At 59.0% G+C, this 12,500-nt stretch overlaps 1 non-coding gene across 1 annotated transcript; it reads left to right on the top strand.

Annotated features, from left to right (window-relative positions):
- Positions 1–11,648: 11,648 nt before the first annotated feature.
- On the top strand, positions 11,649–11,767 carry LOC131865490 (5S ribosomal RNA). The gene has a single exon (XR_009364210.1). It is a non-coding gene; the product is annotated as a 5S ribosomal RNA (ribosomal RNA).
- Positions 11,768–12,500: the final 733 nt, after the last annotated feature.

Raw genomic sequence — 12,500 nt, 5'->3', positions numbered from 1 at the left:
GATGGGGCGGGAAGGCCCCAACGGCTAGACGGAAGAGGCTTCAGGGCCACCTCGGAATGCTCCAAGCATCGGACGCGCTTGGGGCGACTACCAGTGCCAACCCCTTATCCCGCGATGCGTCCGATACACAGATGGTTCCAAGGCGGCCGAGGAGCCTCACCGCATAGCAATCGGGGGTGCGAGGCGAGGGATGGGGCGGGAAGGCCCCAACGGCTAGACGGAAGAGGCTTCAGGGCCGCCTCGGAATGGTCCAAGCATCGGACGCGCTTGGGGCGACTACCAGTGACAACCCCTCATCCCGCGATGCGTCCGATACGAAGATGGTTCCAAGGCGGCCGAGGAGCCTCACCGCATAGCAATCGGGGTGCGAGGTGGGGGATGCGGCGAGATGGCCCCAACGGCTAGACGGAAGAGGCCACAGGGCCGCGTCGGAATAGTCCAAGCATCGGACGCGCTTGGGGCGACTACCAGTGACAACCCCTTATCCCGCGATGCGTCCGATACGAAGATAGTTCCAAGGCGGCCGAGGAGCCTCACCGCATAGCAATCCGGGTGCGAGGTGGGGGATGCGGCGAGATGGCCCCAACGGCTAGACGGAAGAGGCTGCAGGGCCGCCTCGGAATAGTCCAAGCATCGGACGCGCTTGGGGCGACTACCAGTGACAACCCCTTATCCCGCGATGCTTCCGATACGAAGACAGTTCCAAGGCGGCCGAGGAGCCTCACCGCATAGCAATGGGGGTGCGAGGTGAGGGATGCGGCGAGATGGCCCCAACGGCTAGACGGAAGAGGCCACAGGGCCGCCTCGGAATAGTCCAAGCATCGGACGCGCTTGGGGCGACTACCAGTGACAACCCCTTATCCCGCGATGCATCCGATACGAAGATAGTTCCCAGGCGGCCGAGGAGCCTCACCGCATAGCAATCGGGGTGCGAGGCGAGGGATGCGGCGAGATGGCCCCAAAGGGTAGACGGAAGAGGCTGCGGGGCCGCCTCGGAATAGTCCAAGCATCGAACGCGCTTGGGGCGACTACCACTGCCAACCCCTTATCCCGCGATGCGTCCGATACACAGATAGTTCCGAGGCGGCCGAGGAGCTGGGGGATGCGGCGAGATGGCCCCAACGGCTAGACGGAAGAGGCTGCAGGGCCGCCTCGGAATAGTCCAAGCATCGGACGCGCTTGGGGCGACTACCAGTGACAACCCCTTATCCCGCGATGCGTCCGATACACAGATAGTTCCGAGGCGGCCAAGGAGCCTCACCGCATAGCAATCGTGGTGCGAGGTGGGGGATGCAGCGAGATGGCCCCAACGGCTAGACGGAAGAGGCTGCAGGGCCGCCTCGGAATGGTCCAAGCATCGGACGCGCTTGGGGCGACTACCACTGCCAACCCCTTATCCCGCGATGCGTCCGATACACAGATAGTTCCAAGGCGGCCGAGGAGCCTCACCGAATAGCAATCGGGGTGCGAGGCGAGGGATGCGGCGAGAAAGCCCCAACGGCTAGAGGGAAGAGGCTTCAGGTCCGCCTCGGAATGGTCCAAGCATCGGACGCGCTTGGGGCGACTACCAGTGACAACCCCTTATCCCGCGACGCGTCCGATACACAGATAGTTCCAAGGCGGCCGAGGAGCCTCACCGCATAGCAATCGGGGTGCGAGGCGAGAGATGCGGCGAGAAGGACCCAACGGCTAGACGGAAGAGGCTTCAGGGCCGCCTCGGAATGGTCCAAGCATCGGACGCGCTTGGGGCGACTACCAGTGACAACCCCTTATCCCGCGACGCGTCCGATACACAGATAGTTCCAAGGCGGCCGAGGAGCCTCACCGCATAGCAATCGGGGTGCGAGGCGAGGGATGCGGCGAGAAGGACCCAACGGCTAGACGGAAGAGGCTTCAGGTCCGCCTCGGAATGGTCCAAGCATCGGACGCGCTTGGGGCGACTACCAGTGACAACCCCTTATCCCGCGACGCGTCCGATACACAGATAGTTCCAAGGCGGCCGAGGAGCCTCACCGCATAGCAATCGGGGTGCGAGGCGAGGGATGCGGCGAGAAGGACCCAACGGCTAGACGGAAGAGGCTTCAGGGCCGCCTCGGAATGGTCCAAGCATCGGACGCGCTTGGGGCGACTACCAGTGACAACCCCTTATCCCGCGATGCGTCCGATACACAGATAGTTCCAAGGCGGCCGAGGAGCCTCACCGCATAGCAATCGGGGTGCGAGGCGAGGGATGCGGCGAGAAGGACCCAACGGCTAGACGGAAGAGGCTTCAGGGCCGCCTCGGAATGGTCCAAGCATCGGACGCGCTTGGGGCGACTACCAGTGACAACCCCTTATCCCGCGACGCGTCCGATACACAGATAGTTCCAAGGCGGCCGAGGAGCCTCACCGCATAGCAATCGGGGTGCGAGGCGAGGGATGCGGCAAGAAGGACCCAACGGCTAGACGGAAGAGGCTTCAGGGCCGCCTCGGAATGGTCCAAGCATCGGACGCGCTTGGGGCGACTACCAGTGACAACCCCTTATCCCGCGACGCGTCCGATACACAGATAGTTCCAAGGCGGCCGAGGACCCTCACCGCATAGCAATCGGGGTGCGAGGCGAGGGATGCGGCGAGAAGGACCCAACGGCTAGACGGAAGAGGCTTCAGGTCCGCCTCGGAATGGTCCAAGCATCGGACGCGCTTGGGGCGACTACCAGTGACAACCCCTTATCCCGCGACGCGTCCGATACACAGATAGTTCCAAGGCGGCCGAGGAGCCTCACCGCATAGCAATCGGGGTGCGAGGCGAGCGATGCGGCGAGAAGGACCCAACGGCTAGACGGAAGAGGCTTCAGGGCCGCCTCGGAATGGTCCAAGCATCGGACGCGCTTGGGGCGACTGCCAGTGACAACCCCTTATCCCGCGACGCGTCCGATACACAGATAGTTCCAAGGCGGCCGAGGAGCCTCACCGCATAGCAATCGGGGTGCGAGGCGAGGGATGCGGCGAGAAGGACCCAACGGCTAGACGGAAGAGGCTTCAGGGCCGCCTCGGAATGGTCCAAGCATCGGACGCGCTTGGGGCGACTACCAGTGACAACCCCTTATCCCGCGATGCGTCCGATACACAGATAGTTCCAAGGCGGCCGAGGAGCCTCACCGCATAGCAATCGGGGTGCGAGGCGAGGGATGCGGCGAGAAGGACCCAACGGCTAGACGGAAGAGGCTTCAGGGCCGCCTCGGAATGGTCCAAGCATCGGACGCGCTTGGGGCGACTACCAGTGACAACCCCTTATCCCGCGACGCGTCCGATACACAGATAGTTCCAAGGTGGCCGAGGAGCCTCACCGCATAGCAATCGGGGTGCGAGGCGAGGGATGCGGCGAGAAGGACCCAACGGCTAGACGGAAGAGGCTTCAGGGCCGCCTCGGAATGGTCCAAGCATCGGACGCGCTTGGGGCGACTACCAGTGACAACCCCTTATCCCGCGACGCGTCCGATACACAGATAGTTCCAAGGCGGCCGAGGAGCCTCACCGCATAGCAATCGGGGTACTAGGCGAGGGATGCGGCGAGAAGGACCCAACGGCTAGACGGAAGAGGCTTCAGGGCCGCCTCGGAATGGTCCAAGCATCGGACGCGCTTGGGGCGACTACCAGTGACAACCCCTTATCCCGCGACGCGTCCGATACACAGATAGTTCCAAGGCGGCCGAGGAGCCTCACCGCATAGCAATCGGGGTGCGAGGCGAGGGATGCGGCGAGAAGGACCCAACGGCTAGACGGAAGAGGCTTCAGGGCCGCCTGGGAATGGTCCAAGCATCGCACGCGCTTGGGGCGACTACCAGTGACAACCCCTTATCCCGCGACGCGTCCGATACACAGATAGTTCCAAGGCGGCCGAGGAGCCTCACCGCATAGCAATCGGGGTGCGAGGCGAGGGATGCGGCGAGAAGGACCCAACGGCTAGACGGAAGAGGCTTCAGGGCCGCCTCGGAATGGTCCAAGCATCGGACGCGCTTGGGGCGACTACCAGTGACAACCCCTTATCCCGCGACGCGTCCGATACACAGATAGTTCCAAGGCGGCCGAGGAGCCTCACCGCATAGCAATCGGGGTGCGAGTCGAGGGATGCGGCGAGAAGGACCCAACGGCTAGACGGAAGAGGCTTCAGGGCCGCCTCGGAATGGTCCAAGCATCGGACGCGCTTGGGGCGACTACCAGTGACAACCCCTTATCCCGCGATGCGTCTGATACACAGATAGTTCCAAGGCGGCCGAGGAGCCTCACCGCATAGCAATCGGGGTGCGAGGCAAGGGATGCGGCGAGAAGGACCCAACGGCTAGACGGAAGAGGCTTCAGGGCCGCCTCGGAATGGTCCAAGCATCGGACGCGCTTGGGGCGACTACCGTTGCCAACCCCTTATCCCGCGATGCGTCTGATACACAGATAGTTCCGAGGCGGCCGAGGAGCCTCACCGCATAGCAATCGGGTTGCGAGGCAGATTATTGGGAAGGGAACCCCCTGGGATGCGGCTCAAGCAGTGCCCAAAGGGACTGGAATGCGGAATCACATCGAGAGACCCAAATGCTATACGAGGGCTCAAATCGAATTATCGATTTGGCCACGACATGGACGCATCGGAACGACTACCTTTGCCGAACCACTCGCAATTGCATCCATACCGAAACCAATAGACATTTCCGTTAGAGCCCTCGCATAGCATTCGGGAATCTCGCATGCCCCTCTAAATCGACCAATGCTGGCGCTCAACGAAAATCCGAGCGCTACCACCGTTCGAGCGCCAGCATTGGTCGAGTTAGAGGGGCACGGGGGAGAATGCTCCAGTCAACACCTCCCCTATATAAGTTATTTGTCCGATTCTCGCACAACCGTAGTCTGCCTCGTCGAATCAAACAACGGTCCCAGATTCCGACTTCCGTTCCGTAGAGACCCAAAAGCTAGATGGAGGCTCGCAAGAAAGAGAGTCGGCGCATAGCAATCGGGTTTCTCGAACGTTTAGGGACCGAGCTCACTTGCGGATAGGGCAAAATCCGCCAAGCAACCCAAAAGCTAGACGGGGGCTCGAATCGAATCGCCTAGGCGGCCACAACAACGACGTGTTGGATCGACTACCAGTGCCAAACCATTCAGCAAGACTAGTCTGTGTCGAGGCCGGATAGAGATTCTCAGAGAGCGCCCGTATAGCATTTAGGAGACCTGCCGCGTCCCTCACACTCGACAAATGGTGGTGCACGTTTATAAATCCGAGCGATCCCAACCCTTTCAAGCACCAACATCGGTCGAGATAGAGGGGCACGGAGGGGGCTGCGTGAGACAACACAGTCCCCTATATAAGTTATTTGTCCGATTCTCACACATCCGAAGAATGGTCATCAAATCGGACAAGAGCCCAAACTTCCGACTTCCGTCCCAGAAAGCCCAAGAGCTATCTAAAACGTTCGTGGCCGGAACTCGATCGCGGCTATACCAGTCCGCCAAGCAACCCAAAAGCTAGACTGGAGCTCTAGTCGAATCACCTCTGTGGCCATTGCAAGGACGTGTTGGAGCGACTACCATTGCCGAACCATTCCGCAGGTCGAGTCCATACCAAGGCCGCATAGAGATTCACGATGAGCTCCTGCATAGCAATCAGGAGACTTGCCGTGTCCATCACAATCGATAAATCCTGGTGCAAGATTTTTGCATCCGAGCGCTCCAACCAGTCGAGCACCAGCATCAATCGACATAAACGGGCACGGGGGGAGGATGCTCGAGAACACTACCTCCCCTATATAAGTTATTTGTCCGATTCTCAAGCAGCCGAAGTCTGGTCATCGAATCGGGTCAAAGACCACAACTTCCGACTTTACCCACAATGCAAGTCATCGAATCGAACATCGGCCCCCGAGTCGGACTCCATGCGTATGTCAGGTCATCGGACCCAAATTCCGCCTTCCTGCGCATGGCGGGCCATCAATATCAACTCGGTCATCGGACCCAAACTCCGCCTTTCTGCGCATGGCACGCCTTCAAATCGGTCATCGGACCCAAATTCCGCCTTCCTGTGCATGGCGGGCCATCAACATCAACTCGGTCATCGGACCCAAATTCCGCCTTTCTGCGCATGGCACGCCATCAACTCGGTCATCGGACCCAAATTCCGCCTTCCTGCGCATGGCAGGTCATCGGACACAAATTCAGACCTCGCCAATATGCCTACGTATCGAATCGGTCATCGGACCCAACTTCCGACTTCATCCATACTGTAGGGTCTTTGAGGTTGGCGCGGTGCGCTCAACCCGGGGAGTCGACCCATCGAAGCATACACCTCCCCTATATAAGCTATTTGTCCGATTCCCACACCTGTGTAGTTTGCACCTCTGACCAGGACATCGACCCCAACTTCCGAACTCGACTGCAACGACGGCACCAGCGCCTTGGTGCGCACCTTGCGACGCACAGTCCCAACATTCGCCTTCCTGCACATGGCAGGTCATCGGACCCAAATTCCGACCTCGCGAGTATGCCTACATATCGAATCGGTCATCGGACACAACTTCCGACTTCATCCATACCGTAGGGTCTTTGAGGTTGGCGCGGTGCGCTCAACCCGGGGAGTCGACCCAACGAAGCATACACCTCCCCTATATAAGCTATTTGTCCGATTCCCACACCTGTGTAGTTTGCACCTCCGATCAGGACATCGACCCCAACTTCCGAACTCGCCTGCAACGACCGAACCAGCGCCTTGGTGCGCACCTTGCAACGCACAGTGCCAACATTCGCCTTCCTGCACATGGCAGGTCATCGGACCCAAATTCCGACCTCGCGAGTATGCCTACATATCGAATCGGTCATCGGACCCAACTTCCGACTTCATCCATACCGTAGGGTCTTTGAGGTTGGCGCGGTGCGCTCAACCCGGGGAGTCGACCCAACGAAGCATACACCTCCCCTATATAAGCTATTTGTCCGATTCCCACACCTGTGTAGCTTGCACCTCCGATCAGGACATCGACCCCAACTTCCGAACTCGACTAAAAAGACCGCACCAGCACCTTGGTGTGCACCTTGCAACGCACAGTGCCAACATTCGCCTTCCTGCACATGGCAGGTCATCGGACCCAAATTCCGACCTCATGAGCATACCTACTAATCGAATCGGTCATCGGACCCAACTTCCGACTTCATCCATACCGTAGGGTCTTTGAGGTTGGCGCGGTGCGCTCAACCTGGGGAGTCGACCCATCGAAGCATACACCTCCCCTATATAAGCTATTTGTCCGATTCCGACACCTGTGTAGTTTGCACCTCCGCTCAGGACATCGACCCCAACTTCCGAACTCGCCTGCAACGACCGAACCAGCGCCTTGGTGCGCACCAAAAGTGCGCACTTTTGTGCGCACCAAAAGTGCGCACCAAAAGTGCGCACTTTTGGAGGGCACTTTTGTGCGCTCCAAAGGTGCGCACTTTTGGAGGGCACTTTTTGGAGGGCACTTTTCTGCGCTCCAAAGGTGCGCACTTTTGGAGGGCACTTTTTGGAGGGCACTTTTCTGCGCTCCAAAGGTGCGCACTTTTGGAGGGCACTTTTTGGAGGGCACTTTTCTGCGCTCCAAAGGTGCGCACTTTTGGAGGGCACTTTTTGGAGGGCACTTTTCTGCGCTCCAAAGGTGCGCACTTTTGGAGGGCACTTTTGTGCACTCCAAAGGTGCACACTTTTGGAGGGCACTTTTTGGAGGGCACTTTTCTGCACTCCAAAGGTGCGCACTTTTGGAGGGCACTTTTTGGAGGGCACTTTTGTGCGCTCCAAAGGTGCGCACTTTTGGAGGGCACTTTTTGGAGGGCACTTTTGTGCGCTCCAAAGGTGCGCACTTTTGGAGGGCACTTTTGTGCACTCCAAAGGTGCGCACTTTTGGAGGGCACTTTTCCTGCGCTCCAAAGGTGCACACCTAGGTGAGCACCTTCGACCACACCTTGTAGCACACCAAACTCTGACTTTCGACTTCATCCGCAATGCAGGGTCTTTGAGGTTGGCGCAATGCGCACAACCAGGGGAGTCGACCCATCAAACCCAACACCTCCCCTATATAAGCTATTTGTCTGATTCTCATACATGCGTAGCCTGCAGGAGCAATTAGGACATCGACCCCAACTTTCGGCTTCTAAACGAAAACAAGGTCTTTGAGGTTGGTGTAATGCGAACAACTAGGGGAGTCAACCCATCAAACCCAACACCTCCCCTATATAAGCTATTTGTCTGATTCTCATACATGTGTAGTCTACAGGAGCAATTAGGACATCGACCCCAACTTTTGACTTCTTAACGAAAACAAGGTCTTTGAGGTTGACGTAATGCGCACAACCAGGGGAGTCGACCCATCAAACCCAACACCTCCCCTATATAAGCTATTTGTCCGATTCTCATACATGTGTAGCCTACAGGAGCCATTAGGACATTGACCCCAACTTTTGACTTCTTAACGAAAACAAGGTCTTTGAGGTTGGCGTAATGCGCACAACCAAGGGAGTTGACCCATCAAACCCAACACCTCCCCTATATAAGCTATTTGTCTGATTCTCATACATGTGTAGCCTGCAACAACGATTAGGACATCCACCCCAACTTCTGAATTCGTCTGCGTTGACCGCACCAAAGGTGCACGCCTTGGTGCTCACCAAAATCCGACTTCCGACTTCTTCTGCTATGCGGGGTCTTTGAGGTTGGCGCAGTGCGCACAACCAGGGGAGTCAACCCACCGAATGCAACACCTCCCCTATATAAGCTATTTGTCTGATTCTCATACATGCGTAGACTGCAGCAATGATTAGGACATCCACCCCAACTTTTGACTTCTTAAACAAGACAGGGTCTTTGAAGTTGGTGCAGTGCACACAACCAGGGGAGTCGACCCATCAAACGCAACACCTCCCCTATATAAAGCTATTTGTCCGATTCTCATACGTGTAGTCTGCAGCAGCGATTAGGACATCGACCCCAACTTCCGAATTCGTTTGCATTGACCGCACCAAAGGTGCACGCCTTGGTGTGCACCTTGGAGTGCACTTTGGTGCTCACCTCGGTGCACACTTTGGTGTGCACCTCGGTGTGCACCAAAGGTGCGCACCTTGGAGCGCACCAAAGGTGTACACTTTGGAGCGCACCACATAGGGTCTTTGAGAGGTTGGCGCAGTGCGCACACCAAGGTGGGTGTTGAGGTGCGTGCCGAGGTGGGTGGGTGCTAGGGTGCGCTCCATGGTGGGTGCCAGGGTGGGTGCGTGCTAGGGTGGATTCCAAAGAGGGTCATAGGGTGGGTGCCAAGGTGGGTTGGTGATATAGTGGGTTCAAAGGTGGGTACTAGGGTGGGTTCCAAGGTGGGTCACAAGTTGGGTGCCAGGATGCGTGGGTGTTAGGTTGGGTGCCAAGGTGGGCTCCTGCGTGGGTGGGTGCTAGGGTGGGTTTCAAGGTGGACGCGAGGGCGGGTGCCAAGGTGGGTAACAAGTTGGGTGTTAGGATGGGTGAGTGCTAGAGTGGGTGCCAAGGTGGGTGGGTGCTAAGGTGGATGCCAAGGTGGTTCACAGGGTGGGTGGGTTCTAGGGTGAGTTCCAAGGTGGGTCACAGGTTTAGTGCTAGGGTGCGTGTCAAGGCGGGTGTCGAGGTGCCTGGGTGCTAGGGTGTGGATGCCAATGTGGGTCATAGGGTGGGTACTAGGGTGGGCTGCAATGTGGGTGCCAAGGTGGGTAACATGCTCGGTTGGTTCTAAATTGGGTGTCAGGGTGGGTGTGCACCCACCTTGCCCGAGGTGGGTGCCAAGGTGCCAGTGTGGGTGGGTGCTAAGGTGGATGCCAAGGTGGGTGAGAAGGTGGGTGATAGGTTGAGTGGTAGGATGGGTGGGTGCCAAGATGGGTCACAGGGTGGGTGCAAGGGTGGGTAGGTGCTAGGGTTGGTGTCAGGGTGGGTGGGTGCTAGGTTGGGTTCCAAGGTGGGTGCGAGGGTGAGTGTCAAGGTGGGTCACAGGTTAGGTGCTAGGATGGGTGAGTGCTAGGGTGCAAAGGTGCCAGGGTGGGTGCTAGGATGGGTCGATGCTAGGGTGAGTGGCAAGGTGGGTCCACAAGTGTCAAGGTGGGTGCCGAGGTGGGTGCCAACTTGGGTTCCAAGGTGGGTGCCAAGTGGGCGACTGCTATGGTGGATGCCAAGGTGGGTCACGGGGTGGGTGCCAAGTTGCTAGGTTGTGTTCCAAGGTGGGTGCCAACGTGGCTGCTAGGGTGCGTGGGTTAAAGGGTGTGTCACAACGTGGGTGCCAGGATGGGTGCGCACCCACACTGGCCAAGACGGGTGCAAGGTTGGGTTCCAAGCCCGGTCACAGGCTGGGTGCTAGGATGGGTGGGTGCCAAGGTGGGCACCAGGGTGGGTGCACCCACCCTGGCCAAGGTGGGTCACGGGGTGGGTCCTAGGGTGGGTAACGGGGTGGGTACTAAGGTGCGTGCCAAGGTGGGTCATGGGGTGGGTGCCAAGGTGGGCACCAGGGTGGGTGTGCACCAACCCTAGCCAGGGTAGGTCACGGGGTGGTTGTCGGGGTGGGCGTCAAGGAGCCAAGGTGGGTGGCAAGTAGCCAAGTTGCGTGCCAAGGTGGGTGTCGGGGTGGGTGCCAAGGATCCAAGGTGGGTGCCAAGGAACCAAGGTGGGTGTCTGGGTGGGTGCCGAGGTGGGAGCCAGGGTGGGTCCCAAGGTGAGTGCAAAGGTGGGTGCCAGGGTCAAGGTGAGTGCCAATGTGGGTTCCAAGGTGCCAGGGTCAGGGTGAGTGCCAATGTGGGTTCAAAGGTGCTAAGTTGGGTGCGAGGTTGGGTGCGAGGGTGGGTGGGTGCCAAGGTGTGCTAGGTGGAAGCCCGGGTGGGTCGGCATCCCATGGGTGTCGAGTTGGGTGCCTGATGGGTGCTTCTTGTCAAGTTTTAGTCGTCGGGACTCATTTCGAGCCTTAGAGGTCGTTTCTTGTCCGGTTGCCCTGTCTTCGACCTGGGAACCCAATTTTGGTCCTCGGGTCCCATTTTTTTTTGTCTCGCATCCCACTTTTGGCCTGTGGCCTTTTCGGGGTCGATTCTCGTTTTGGGCATCAGAGCATGTTTCTTCTCCTAAAACCCAATATTTGTTTATTAAGTCTCGGAACACATTTTTGTTCTCGTGGACCCATCATGGGTCTTGGAACGCATTTGTGGTCCTTGGGTCCCATTTTGCATCCCGAAACTTGTGTTTTGGTGCTTGATCCCTATTTTGGGTGCCCACCTTGCACCAAGTGCGCACCCGGGGCAAACCGAGCGCCTTGGTGCACCGGGGCAAGATCGAGCGTGCACCCGAGGCGCCCCGAACATGCACCAAGGTGCACTCGGCCCACATGTGAGCGCAGGTCGTTGCGCCCGAGGTGGTGTGTGGGCACCGCGTTGCAGACGGGACACTGCACGCACACGACGCCCCGTCCAGGTGCACGCACGTAGGCCGGGCCGGGTGCACACCCGACGCCCTAGCAAGGTGCGCGCACCCGGGCAGGGCTCACACTTGGCGAACGGGGCGCACTTCGCGAGGGAGGGTGTGCACCTCGACGGGGGTGGGTGGCCGGGGTGGATTCGCACGTGGGTCGCGGTTTGCTAAGTACACACTGCGACAAGCTCATAACGGGTGCGATCATACCAGCGTTAGTGCACCGGATCCCATCAGAACTCCGCAGTTAAGCGCGCTTGGGCCGGAGTAGTACTGGGATGGGTGACCTCCCGGGAAGTCCCGGTGTTGCACCCTTTTTTAGTTTTTCGCCGGGCGTCGCAATGCTATTTGAATAAACCTTTTGCCCGTTTGCGTTCTCGTCGGGGCCGGGCCGGGCCGGGGTGCGCTGCCCGCACTACCGCGCGCGCGGGGGGCGACACCGAGCGCGCACCCGAGGCGCCCCGAGCACACAGGCCACGGTGCAACCCGGGCGTTGTGCGCGCACCCCGGTGCGCCCGAGGTGCTGCGCGCGCACCCAGGTGAAATCGGTGTGCACCTCGGCCAGTGCGCGCTCGGTCGAGTCGCGCACGTTGGCCAAGGTGCACGGTGATGTTTCTTACTCTAAGGTTCCGCACCAGACGCCCGGGACAGGTGAGCGAAGCTGGGCGGGGCCGGGTGCGCGGCCGGGGCAGGTGCACGCAGCTGGAGAGAGCTTTGGAGCACACCAGAGGTGCGCACCTTGGAGCACACTTCGGAGCGCACCAATGATGCGCTCCATTCAAAAGTTTCCTGAAAAGGCAAAAAAAGTTGAGATTATAGAATTTCCCACTTGAGAGATTGTAAAAAAAAAAAATTTAAAATGAAGGAAACGCGGGTGCCAAGGTGTGCGCGCCCGGGTGCGCAGCCCAGCCAAGGTGTGCGCACCAAGGCGCCCACCCTGGCGAAGGTGCACGCAAGGTGCGCACCCGAGGCAAACCGGACAATTAACCCAACTTTCGACTTCGCGCGCACCTGCGCACCTTGGAGCGCACTTCGGAGCGCTCCTTGG

Source organism: Cryptomeria japonica, unplaced genomic scaffold (assembly GCF_030272615.1).
Source record: "Cryptomeria japonica unplaced genomic scaffold, Sugi_1.0 HiC_scaffold_113, whole genome shotgun sequence".
Taxonomy (NCBI): domain Eukaryota; kingdom Viridiplantae; phylum Streptophyta; class Pinopsida; order Cupressales; family Cupressaceae; genus Cryptomeria; species Cryptomeria japonica.
This window is presented reverse-complemented; position numbering and strand designations above follow the sequence as displayed.